The following is a 13,552-nucleotide window of genomic DNA, read 5'->3' as shown; positions in this document are numbered from 1 at the left end:
ACACGATATGGATGTTGCTTGATTGGCGTGCTTTGACCCACTTCAATATCGTGCACTAACACATTCGTCTGAGAAGGAACATCACTGAACAATTTAGGATACTTATGAATCAGTTCAATAACATCATCACGCTGATACTCCGGCAAATACGAAAGGTAAGATGACAAGATGGCTAAAATAGCAGAATTCAAAAGTCTCCCGCCAGAAGCTTGAACATCCTCTCCAATTATATAATCTGTCCCTGGCACACAGCTGGAAGACAGTTCAACAACAGTCACTGCAGATACATTTTCAGCTGAAGGCTTAACTTCAGACACATTTCTGTCAACATATGCTTTCAACATGTTCACATGGCAAACTCTACTTTTGCGACGTCGATCAGGAGTTAAAACTGTATAGTTGGTATCACTCAGTTTTCTCTCGATTTTATACGGACCAGCAAAACGAGCGTGCATAGAAGAGTTAGGAACAGGCAGAAATGCAAGCACAGAATCACCTGGCTGAAAGTTACGAACCACACTCGTTTTATCATATCTGCACTTCATTTTCGATTGGGACCCAGCAAGATGCTGCTTAGCAACCTCCCAAGCATTACGGAGCTGTTCGTGAAACGTGTTGACATACTCCAAGATCGGTATTCGAGGAGGATCTTTAGAGAGAAACTGTTCGCTCAGCAATTTCAAGGGTCCACGAACTGTGTGTCCAAACACAAGTTCGGCCGGACTAAACCCTAAGGATTCTTGTACAGTACTCCTTATAGCGAACATTAGCAACGGTAGCCCATCCACCCATTCTTTATTAGTTTCCACACAGTAAGTGCGTAACATCGATTTTAGCGTCTGGTGAAAACGCTCGAGTGCACCTTGCGATTCAGGGTGATACGCGCTCGACATTTGGTGTTCCACTCCCAGTTCATCTACTAACTGTTCAAATAAGCGTAAAGTGAAGTTCGTTCCCTGGTCTGTCTGTATTACTCTAGGTAGCCCGAACGTAGAGCAAAACTTGACCAGTTCTTTGACCACAGCTTTCGCTTTTATAGAACGCAATGGCACAGCTTCCGGGTAACGGGTAGCAGCGCACATTATAGTGAGAATAAATTGATGACCAGACTTAGACTTCGGTAAGGGACCAACACAATCCAAAATAAGTCTCTCAAACGGTTCCCCTACGACCGGAATAGGTTTGAGTGGCGCTTGTGGAATCCTTTGGTTAGGTTTGCCAGCAAGTTGACAAACATGACACAGCCGAATGAACGCAGACACAGACGATTTCAAGCTCGGCCAGAAGAAATGTCTAGCGATGCGATCATATGTTTTAGTAACACCGAGGTGTCCTGAACAAATATGTTCATGAGCCAACTTCATAATTTGAGATCGATACTCTGTAGGAAGAACAATTTGATACACATGGTCACTTTTAGGATTTGACGGCTTCCACCAGCGCATCAACACATCATCATCCCAAAAATAACCCACCAGAGCATCTGACGCTTGTGTGCTACCTACGGCCGCACTAATACATTTATTCAAGGTTAGATCAGATTTCTGCGCAGCGATTAATTGTTCCCTACCCACCTTTAAGGAAGTTTCGTCAGCGCTAACATACTGATCACCTGGCAACGGTTGAGGTTTAACAAGCAGTTTACACTCTGCAACCTCAGACGGTACAGCTAGAAAAGAACTTGACAGATCCACCACATCTTCAAATGTCTTCTGTGCACGCGTTATGACACATGCCGGAAAAACAGTGGAAAATTGTAGTAAGGCAGCTACCGGATTACTAATATTAGGTTTTGCTGACATGATCGGGTATGGGAAGACTTCAGCCCCAGCCAAATCATTACCCAGGATCATGCTCACGCCCTCTACAGGTAACTGTGAATACACACCAATGCTAACGGGGCCAGAAATAAGGTCTGATTTTAGAAAGACTGCATGTAACGGTACAGAAGTACAGCCCATTTCAATCCCTCGAATGAGCACATCATTGCCCGTATATGACCCACTCGAAAACGGCAGTACATGCTCTAAAATCAGTGACTGTACGGACCCTGTGTCTCGCAGCATGACTATCGGTGGAAAATAATGTGCTTTTTTTTTACTTTAAACCGCGTAAACACATTTCATTACACCAAATACATAAAATAATGTTCTTTTTAGCAGCATCATATTATTGTATCTTTAGAAAGAATGAACGGCACACTCACCACATAAGACACTTGCACTGCTTTAGCGTGACTGCTCTTTACTGGGTTTTTGTATGTCAACTGTTTTTACCAGAACACTTCCGGCTACAACGTAACACTGCATTCTGGGAGATGTAGTTAAATAAACAACGTTAACAAAATACACAACACATATGACCCCTTTAAACTTCAACGGTTACGGTGTGCTGACTGCGCTCAGCGCTCGGGAGAATGACGATTACATTGGTAAGTGAGAAAATTTATTAATTTCAGCTCATTTCAATTACTTCTTATAACTCATCCCTCCAAACAGATGCATAAAATTATCTTTGACATAAACGGCAAACAACTTGAACGTGTATTTATGCGCTGATCAGTTTTGTCCCGTTTGCACAGCGCCACATTTCAGTTGTGTGCCTCTCGCGAGAGTGATCACTAATAAGCGCGCGAGCGCCGCTGTTTAAACTTCAACGGTTACGGTGCGCTGACTGCGCTCAGCGTTCGGGAGAACGACGATTACATTGGTAAGTGAGAAAATTAATTAATTGCAGCTTATTTCAATTACTTTTACCTAAACCCTTGTCATTTTTAGTTAGCCTAACGTTACACGTTTATTTCAAGAAGCTAAAAAGAAGAAAGGTGGTTTATCGCGTTGTCCAGGCCTGCGCAATTCTCCGCCGGGAGGTTTGTCATTTTTAACATGAATCCCTAAAGTATCTTGATAAAACTGTTGTGAATTGATCAATAATGCTGGCGAGAGTTCATGTTATATCCTAATATTTTTTTTGCCCTGTAGATTGTATTGGGCCTATATGTATAGGAAAAGATGAAACAAAGTTTCGGTCGGGATTGACTCCCTTTTGCAGCCAGCCTCTAGCGGCCAGTTGACGAATTACAGTTTAAGTCACTTCCATGTTGGCTTCACGAGAGAGAGGGGGAGGTTGCCACTTGGTCAAATCACCGTCAGCCATTATAAACATGAATTCAAACCAAGAAGAACAAAGAGATGTAAAAAAAAAATTTTGTTGTAGATGTTCATCTATTTCAGAGAGCACTTTTAAAGTTTTACCACCACCTTATCAGAGTGCTGAAAAGTGGAAGTCAGGCAACATGACCAACTTGCTGCAAAACAATAACACAAAAGGTAAATTATTTCTTTTTCCTCACAGTACCAACTTTGGGAAACTCATCAATCAGCTAATCTGAAGTTACTGATATATATTCTTCTTCTTCTATTTTCCACATATTATCATGCAGGTTCTTATGATTGATTGATAAATAAATATTTTGTACTGTCACTGCAGGTCTGGACTATGGAGTGCAGCATTACTTGTTTGGTCATCTACATTCAGATGAAAACACCACACTCCTCTCTAATTCAAGTAAGTTTTAAGATTTGATTTAATTGTGAGAGATTCCTTTCTTTTTCCTGTTGTACTGTACTCTCCATAGGTCTAATAAATGTTTCTCTGACTTGTATCCCCATCTTAGGATGTCAAGCCTACTCATCGCAAGGAGAGTTAGCATCAAAATGGATGTGTCACTGACCAATAACACAGAGATGCCGGAAGTATCTGTTTGCGGTCTACTTTTTAAGTACTATGGAGCATCCAAAAGCCATCACTCAGTTAAATTAAAATCAGCACTATCTAGCCCTTCCCAGTGCTGAAATTGTCATGGGTCCTTTGTTTTTATTGTTTAAATGCTTATCTGAACGTAAAATTAACATTTAATGCTTATAAATTTAAAAACAATACTACTAGTTAGTCTTTTCTCTCCCTTTTCAGAAATGTGGTTCACCATCTTTCATGGGTTACAGAATTGGCAAAAGTTGCAGTATACAAAAAAAAAAAACTACTACTACTTGGTTTATAGGAGATTGTGGAGTAAATACTTGACATTTATTTAAGGTAAAGGGTAATGACCTGGTGGTGAGATGCAAAATAGGACTGTCATTAATATACTATTTGATGCCTTTTTCACATTCTAATTTTACTTATGCATTTAATTATTTTTGCATGTCAACTTTCAATTTATTTATTTGTGCAAGGTAACATTCCTTTTAACAGACATTTTTTTTCTGGATTCTAGCAATCGACATATATTTGTGACTGACATGTTGGATGGGTGAGTAAGGTGGAGGGGGTTGAAAAAACAACATTTCTAAAATGGAGAGTGCTATTTTAGAGAGGTAAAAATAATAAAAAAGTATGAATAAAGAAAAAATGATTTATGTTAATCCCTGTAACTGTTGCACTATGAATTGCTGTTATATATTGCTTGTCATTGTAAACGCTAATAAAAGTGTCTTAAATGATCACACAACACCTTGATGTGTTATGCTTATTTCTGTTTTTCTAGTGATAAAGTAGCTATATGGGCTGTTTAAGTCTTAAAATTTAAAAATCCAAAGAATAATCCCATGATGGGAACCCCTAAAGGGTTCTATATAGAACCTTTTTCCAGGCTACAAAGAACCCTAAAGGGTTCTTTTGATTGAACCCTTAAAAAGGGTTCTATATGGAACCTTTTAGGGGTTCCATATATGAAGCGCCTGATAGAACCTTTTCTTCTAAGAGTGTACAAACACAGAAAACACACAACCAGCAATTCTCACCTGTAACGACCAGCAGAACACATACTGCTGCTATAGCAAATAAATACACAATCCCATCTGTAATAAAAAAAAGGAAGTCAATATTACTTCAGATCAATGACATTTGATTTTACTTAAATTTTTGATACATGCACTTTTCAACCTTTATCAGTTGTATGCTTTTGAGTAAACTAATAAATGGCGCCATCTGGTGCTCAAGGAAACACTGACTAATTTTATGCATTGTTCATGTTACCTGTGAACTACACGTGTTTGTTGGGACAAATGAGTGTCATTTGACATGCATGTAACAGTGATTGAGATGATCTCAAATGTGTTTTAATACTGAGAGCTCTCTTTTTTTAGACAGGCCACAATGAAAACAAAAGCATTAAACCTGCTCAAGGGAAAATGAACTTGCGGACTGAATTAAACTCGCCAATGATGGGAACACTGAAGCTCTTTTCACTGACGATGCTGATAATGTGGTGCCTACGGATGCTGCTGCTGCTGTTGGTGATGATCTCAAGATGATAAAATCCAGAGTCTGTGGTCCTGGTGTTCATGATGGTCAGAGATCCAGTCTGATGATGCAGCTTCAGTCTGTTTCTGAATCTCACATCAGCATCTTCACATTGATCATCTATACAGATCCTACTGGGATCACCATTGATTTTTACTATGAAAGTGTCATTAAAGTACCACGTCATCAAATCGTTGGGGTTTTTCATTACACCAGAATCTAATGTAACAGATTCTCCCTCCTTCACTGACTTTGTCTTTGCACCAGGAACATCTGAAACACAAATAAACATCTGCTGCAGGATATTATAGTAGGTTTGTCTGTGTAAATGTTAAATGAATTTAAACAGATGATAAAAGAAGGTCATATTGGAGGGGTCCACAAACGTCTGGATCGCAAATGCACTAGTAAAGGGAATAAACTGAAACCCACTGATGTAATAATAAACACATTAAGCATGTCTTTAAACATTTATTAAATGACTCACCATGGACAGTGATACTAAAGATCTTTTTACTGATGCTTCTGCTGCTGATGATCTGTAGTTTATAATCTCCAGAGTCTGTGGTTCTGATGTCTCTGACGGTCAGAGATCCAGTCTGATGATCCAGCTTCAGTCTGTCTCTCTCACTGATGCTGTTGCTGCTGATAATCTGTAGTTTATAAAGTCCAGAGTCTGTGGTTGTGATGTTTGTGATGGTCAGAGATCCAGTCTGATTATCCAGCTTCAGTCTGCCTCTGAATCTCTTAGTGCCTTCATTACACTGAACATCTGTACAGGTCTTACTGAGATAGTCACTGATTTGAGCAATGCGAATGTCATTAAAAAACCATTTAATCTTTTCTTGCTGGTTTGTTTTAACATCAGTGTATAGAGTGACTGAATCTCCCTCCATCACAAACACTGACCCTCCATCTGTATCAACACTAGACACACCTGAAGAAGAAAATAACAACAGATAATCATAATTCATTTCTAAGAAAGTAGGATATATACAACAAACAGTACATTTTGTTTTTCTGTACATTTCTAAATCTAAATGTTTTGTTGGTAATCAGCTAATACTCAATTATGAGAAATTACATCACAGATAAAGCCATAACGTTTCTTCATTTTCAAGGCATTTTACTGTATAGTTTTGGAGAAAACTAAAAGCAAAATCACCCAAAACATCAAACTCCATTGTTGCACTTTGATTATTTCCGCATATTCCAACCTTCATAAAAAGTGTTCCTTTATAGGTTAGCTCATTCTTTTAGTTGATATGTATTCAGAGTGACCCTAACTATCACTGTCTTCATTTTCAAGGCATTTTACTGTATGGGTTAAATATGGTTAATATCTGAATGTCACTTTATATATAAATTCACAGCGTATATATCACTCAATCTCCTGTATATATGAAAATCTACAGCGAATATAAGGCTACAGTAGATCATATGTCCATTTGATCCAACTATGTGTATTAATTTTTACATTAAATTTTTTTTATACATTTTTTTAATTTTAAATATGCCGTGCTTCCACTGAGGAAATAGTAGTAATAATAATAATAATAATAATTATTATTATTATTATTATTATTAGCCTGTAATAAATTAGCCTCAGGAAAAAATAATGCTTTGGTGTACACACAGCCTTAGGATTGCAGAGTAGGTTACCTTAACAATCTTCTTGCTTATTTACTCTGATGTAATAATCAGTAGACAAGCCATATGTCTTGATCTGATTTGAAAGACTTTGAAAGAAAAAAAGCCAAGTACATTATCAACCATAATAGTAGGAATTAAATGTATACAATTCCATGGGAAAATTCAATGTAGGTTACCACAATATACTGTATAAGCTAACTGATCTTGCATTTCCTAATCACCAGACACTGAAGTAAATTACCAATAACCAAAGGTTTCAGCACAATCAAAATATGAAGTCTATCGACAAACGTGTGAATCTTAATGTAAAGCTATATGAGTGAAGGTCAAACATGTTTTGTTGTAAATGTTGTTCAGAGAGAAACCTAAAGTTGGTCTGCTATTAATTTTCTGTAATATCAGCAGGTCCCTGATTGAGTTTGTGTTTCCTTGCAGAAGTCGGATTCAAATGTTCCCAAAAACGATGATCAGATTCAGATACTGTATCTACTGGAGCTGACTTTAAGAGTTCATTCAAGCCCCTGCCTCACACTTTTGGTTTTTATTCTCTGCGCAGTCGTCTCAGTTTTATTTAGCCTCTTTTGATTTCATCTATTTTTTCTTCTTTGCACATGTACTCTTAGTTATTGTGATGTCTGAAATATTGTTGCTCTGTTTAATGTAGTGGCTCACAAATAGCACATCATCCAGAAACTCAACTAAATGTTCTCTATCATATGGAAACTTAAATTCCATCCAACGTGCCCCCTTTTTTTTTTGTTGCAAATTACTGCTCGTTTTATCCTTCTTAGAAAATGTAAGTGCATTACATAGTGGTCTACACGATCATCACACACTACTGTATATGCTCTGCTGGACATTTTAGCACTTGTAGCACACGCACAACATCGCTCTCTAGTGTCCAAAGAACAAAATCACATCTTTTATAGAGCTACTTTTACCTGACAGAATGCGCTGTAAATACATGCTGCTGGAAACGCTAAAGAACCAACAGGCTAATGTACAAACAAAGACGCCTTACCTGATGCCTGTTTGAACAATACTAAACTCATTTAAACAGATAATGCAGGGCAGCACACTTATTCCTGCTATAGGTCCTATAAGATAAAGATAAAGACAGACGGTTATTAATACTAAAGATCAAATGATAATCGGCTTTACTTATATTTTTGACTAACATTCACATTTTTCTACTTTGGTCAAAACTTTTTAAGATATAGATTTAACTGATAAATGGCATTATCTGGTGGAGTTTAAACAGCAGGTAATAGCCTCAGTACTGTGAGCAAGACAGAAAACACCGGAGAACTATTTTATGCAGTTTTTTCTTTTCTTTTCTGTTACTAACATTAGACTTGAAAGTCATACAATTCATAAAGTGAAATAAAACTCAACGTGAAAATTGTGTGACTGCATGTGAAGGTGATTGTGATTATCTCAGTTATATGTAAGATGACCGCATTTCTCATGGATGATCTTGAACAGCCTAATGAACATCATACAACCAACTTCCTGATACTGTACATTCATTCACACAATTACGGCATACAATAGTTTCAGACCCTTACTTAGACCCTTCTCATGAATATTAGCCATTTTAAAAGCTGGAAGGTTAATTTATTTTTCCACTATATGACTCTAATGTTACTAATTCTATAACATAATCTATGTTATATAGCTATAACATAAAAACAGTAAACAGTCAGCGGAATGAAAGGGTTGAAGGCCACTGAGTTTTTTTTTTTTTTTTTTTGTGATTGGTTGCTTAGTGGGTGGAAATTTCACACCTTCCTTTACTTAGATGAGAGTTACCCAACAACACCTCTCATTATACAGCTAGTATTCAATTATTTTACAATAAAATGTGGGTGGGGACAAATATGTTTGGGTAATATAACTGAATACTGTGTGCACACAAAGGGAACCGTTTTACCTTTATTAAGCCAACCAAATACAACCTTTGAAATCAAAAACAACTTCTAAATCAATTAAACAATTTCTAAATCCTAAGTCATTCTTATGATAATTTTGTTGCTATTATTTCTCTGCCTCTTTGTCAGAAAAAGTTTCTCATCATGTAATTTTCAGATTATAGGGTCTTAAAAAGCTCATAACAGCAGGAGAGGAAGAAACTCTTCACCTACAAACTAAACACACATGCAGTGAACAAACACTCTCATCTACAAGATGTTTGTCCACCAACAGATCAAACCACATTTCTGAAAGCCAACCGCAGCAGTTTCCAGTTTGACTCAGAAGCTGAACCTCAGTAAAACTGGTACTGTTTTAACATTGGTTCCACACACAGCAATTGAAAATATAATAAATATATACAACCATTTTAAATTCACAAGGGTTAGGCTCAATTTTTCTATGAAATGTAGTTCTTTTAATACTCAGCATTATTCTTCTACTTTTAGCCATTTAACAGTCTGAGAAGAACTATCTTTCAAAAAGTATGTGTATGTGTAATTGATAAAAATACAACAAATTTCATCCATTAAAAACAGCTAAAATGAAATTAAAAACAGTCTTAATAAGGGCCAGAAGAACTATAACATTATCATATGCAAAAACAGCATAAGAACTAGGAGGGTCAAACTCAGTCGTGGGTGGATTCACTTATAGGTTGAGGGTTTTTAGTGAATAGTTTGATTTGATCAGACACTGAACAACTGAAATGTCTCACTTGTTTGTTTTGTTCTGTTTTTGCTGGTGGAGTCCGACTGGTAAGTTATAAAATCATTTCCATTGCTTAATTGCTTTCCATTTCAGAATAATAAAGCTGCTGCTACTGTTCAAAATAGGTTATTTTCTTTTGCTGCTATCTGCAGCGGATGAGTGATTATTGTGAGATCTACTAACTTTGAATTTATAATTTTACATTAAAAATTTCAGCAGGTCGTAAAAGTAATAGAAAAAAGTGGACATTTCTGCAGTGAATGTAAATGGGTGTGCTCTGCATGGAGGCTCAGAAAACCAAAACCACTGAGCTGCTTTTAAATATTAGGCTTTTTTATATTTAATCTTTGTCTCCTTTTCACCCTGAAGTTATCATGTATTTGTTTTCAGTAAATTATGCAATTTTACACACTGAGTTAGCTCAAGATAATTTTAAAACAAATGAAAGACCAAATGATTGGTTCACATCGCATTTCAATTAGTCTCTCTGCTGCCGTTGTGATGTTCTTTCAGTTCACATGTCAATAGCAGCTGTTTTCAGGCTTTGTAAGACAACATGAGTCTGAATCTGTGACGAAAAAACCTCTTCATGTTCATCAGGTGTGTTTGGTGAGTCAGTGTCAGTGATGGAGGGAGATTCTGTCACTCTACACACTGATCTTACTAAAATACATAAACATGACGACATACTCTGGTATTTTGGACCAAAAATGGATCTTGTAGCTAAAATTTTCTCCACATGTGATGGTCCTGAAGGGAGATTCAGAAACAGACTGAAGCTGAGTAATCAAACTGGATCTCTGACCATCACAAACACCACAACTGAACACGCTGGAGTTTATCAACTAGTGACAGATGGAGCGAAATATTCATCAAAAACTTTTAGTGTTTCTGTCTACGGTGAGTAGAAACGCTGTTTGTCCTGACCTTCTCATATTCTTATTTTAGATTTATATAATCAAATGACACTAAACACTCACTCTGCACTCAGAACCGAAAATAAGACTATTGCGTTGCTTTATTCAGATTTCTGTATATTCTCATGTTTTGCAGCTCGTCTGCCTGTTCCTAACATTACCAGAGACTGTACTTCATCATCATCATCATCATCATCATCATCATATGTGACTCTCTCCTGGTACAAAGGAAACAGTTTATTGTCCAGCATCAGTGTGTCTGATCTCAGCATCAGTCTCTCTCTACCTCTGGAGGTGGAATATCAGGATAACAACACCTACAGCTGTGTGCTCAACAGTTCATTCACTAACCAGACCAGACATCTGGACATCAGTGAGCTCTGTCACACATGTGCAGGTATATCAGCAGTTTATTCCCTGAGTCGATCTCTGTCTTTTGTAGTAGATTATACTGACACATTGACTTACATGAATGATTATTGTTACAGACTCTGTGTCTCTGATAGTGCTGATCTCTGTTTCTGCTGCTGCTGGATCTCTGTTGATTGTCGCTGCAGTCGGGATCTTCTGCATCTGCAGGAAACACAGAAAAACTGATCAAGAAGGCAAGTGTTACCTACTGTCTTTAAGAAGTATTCTAACAAATACTAATAAATATAACATTTTTGATAATTATCATAATCATAATTTAAATGACACTTATTCTCATACTCATATATAAACTAATGTGCTTTTTTGCAATTTCTGTAGATTCAACTCATAAATGTCTATATCGATTTGACACAGAACACAGCACTTTACTCATCTCAGTCATGCAAAAAACCTGATTCTTCACTACTTAGACTGCATCAAAACACAAGGAAAATACAAACAGTATTGCAAATCTACATTATCTCAACAATAAAACTACATTTTATGGTAATAATCATACATGTGTAAAGATGCAGCTCTGTTGGAGTACAAATTAATAGTTTTTATGACAATTGCAACGAATTAAAATGCTTTAAACATCATGTCTGCATTTGATTTATTAATAATCTAAGGAATGTTTCTATAAGTTTAAAAATAAACACATACTGTCTTAGGGATTTTTGTGTGTGGAACAATTCAAATTAAAGTTGTTAATGCTTTTTTACGAAGTTGCACTTTTAAATATTTAATTGCATACATTAATGATTTAATTTTGACAGCCCTAATATTAACACCACATACTGTAAGTTATGAAGAAATGAATCCAGCTAAGATTGAGTTTTGTTCTATTAATGCATCTATTGGTGTTGCTATTACTAAAACAGTTGAGACTTGTGATGAAGAGATCACTTACGCTGACCCCACATTCCACAAAAGAAAAGCACAGAAATCGGTAAGAGAATTTATGTTATGCGTCTCTGTATAAATTCAGCAGTGAGTCGGAATTAGATGTGTGTGACTGTTTTTTGTTTTTTTTTACACACAACACCATATCCAATTTTTATAAAAGTCATAAGATCATCATTCAATGCCAGAAACTCTCTAAAAACAGTAACTCTGAAAGAGTGAAGGATTTCTAAACTTCATCAACACTACACTTCAACTTACATGTTACGAACTCTTCACTCAGTAGAAATATCACATATTAGTGTATGAAATATAATTTATTATTGGAATGAACAAGAAAGCATTATTATCATCTCTGGCTTTAGTGCAGTTATTTCTCAATGAGTGAAGCAACACGCACCAAAAGAACAAGTGCAACTCTTCAGCACAATGGTGACCACAAAAACTCAACAACGCAACAGAAACTTAACTTAAATGATCATTTTTTACTGATGCACATGCTTCATGTAATGCCAATACAAAAAGATTGTGTTGCATTTTACAAATTTAAGTGGACTGATCATGTTTGTTTTGAGCGGTGAACAGTGTTTGTTCATTTTAGAAGAAACTCACTATGTTAAAATGTCTCACAGGAAACTGAAGCCTTCGTGAAGTGAAAGTCACAATGATGCACATTTCTTCTGGTTTGCACAGCAGTCCAAAAGCAAATGCATTTTTAAAATCAGTCAAACCTGCTTTATAACAGCACAGCTTTTTTTGTATCTCTGTCTGCTCAAAGGGTTACACTTTTTTCAGTATTATATACTCTCATCTCTTATTGTGTGTCTGTGTGTGTGTGTGTGTGTGTGTGTGTGTGTGTGTGTGTGTGTGTGTTTTTTCACAGAATGTTAAAAAGGAAGATCATGTTGAGTATGCACCTATTGCCATGAGAAGATGATCAAACTTAAATCCTTCTCTAAGTACAAGAACTCTGAAATCTCCTGCAACAACCTCAGTTTCAGAGTTTTGGGATTATGTGGATCACCACGTTGCAGCAGGATCATGCTGAAGCATGGTAATTAAAGATGGATACATGAAATGGTCTCCTCCAATGTATTTGTTTGTAGTACAAAGACTTTTAACAGATCTAAATCATATGGCCCTTTGGAGAATTCTCATGTTAGTCTTAAAGACACCATGTGTGTAAATATCATTTCAAAAAACTGCAAAACGTAGATGCAAAATGCTCACCAAAAGCAGTGGAGACCCTGCTGTGGTCTCATTGATTCACATCTGTACAGATATGTGGTTTTATCTGTTGGACAAACAGGTACTGCATGAGCTTGTATCTGCTAGATGTTTGTTTGTTTGAGAGTCAGTGTGAAAGTGTGTTTGAGGTGTCAATGGCGTGTGTGGTTGAAAGTTTTTTTTTTTTTTTTCCATGCCGGCTCATATGAAACCATTTGACTTCTGCTTTAGAAAAAGGAGCTTCACTACAAAAAAATACCAAATCCGACAGTTATATTTAGCTGCATTTTAAATTCCCATTTTTCTGATTTTGCCATTGTTACTGCAATGTCTTTGTAGGCTTGTAGCATTACACCAAAGTCATAATGATCCCTCTAAACACCTTCCAGCAGATACTAAGACCCAGTGATTAACACTACACTCTAAAAAATGCTGGGTTAAAAAGGGACAAA

General features: G+C 36.6%; 1 protein-coding gene and 1 long non-coding RNA gene across 2 annotated transcripts in view; both read left to right on the top strand.

Moving 5' to 3' along the window:
• The window catches only part of LOC107694474 (uncharacterized), a 91,488-nt gene that overhangs the window by 16,073 nt on the left and 61,863 nt on the right, over positions 1–13,552 (top strand). The window lies entirely within an intron of this gene.
• On the top strand, positions 3,296–3,751 carry LOC107694356 (uncharacterized). The gene is made up of 3 exons (XR_001634859.1): positions 3,296–3,329; positions 3,490–3,567; positions 3,677–3,751. It is a non-coding gene; the product is annotated as an uncharacterized LOC107694356 (long non-coding RNA).

Source organism: Sinocyclocheilus anshuiensis, unplaced genomic scaffold (genome assembly GCF_001515605.1).
Source record: "Sinocyclocheilus anshuiensis isolate Anshui unplaced genomic scaffold, SAMN03320099.WGS_v1.1 scaffold954, whole genome shotgun sequence".
NCBI lineage: Eukaryota > Metazoa > Chordata > Actinopteri > Cypriniformes > Cyprinidae > Sinocyclocheilus > Sinocyclocheilus anshuiensis.
The sequence above is the reverse complement of the archived record's forward strand: the minus strand, read 5'-3'. Positions and strand labels throughout refer to the sequence as shown.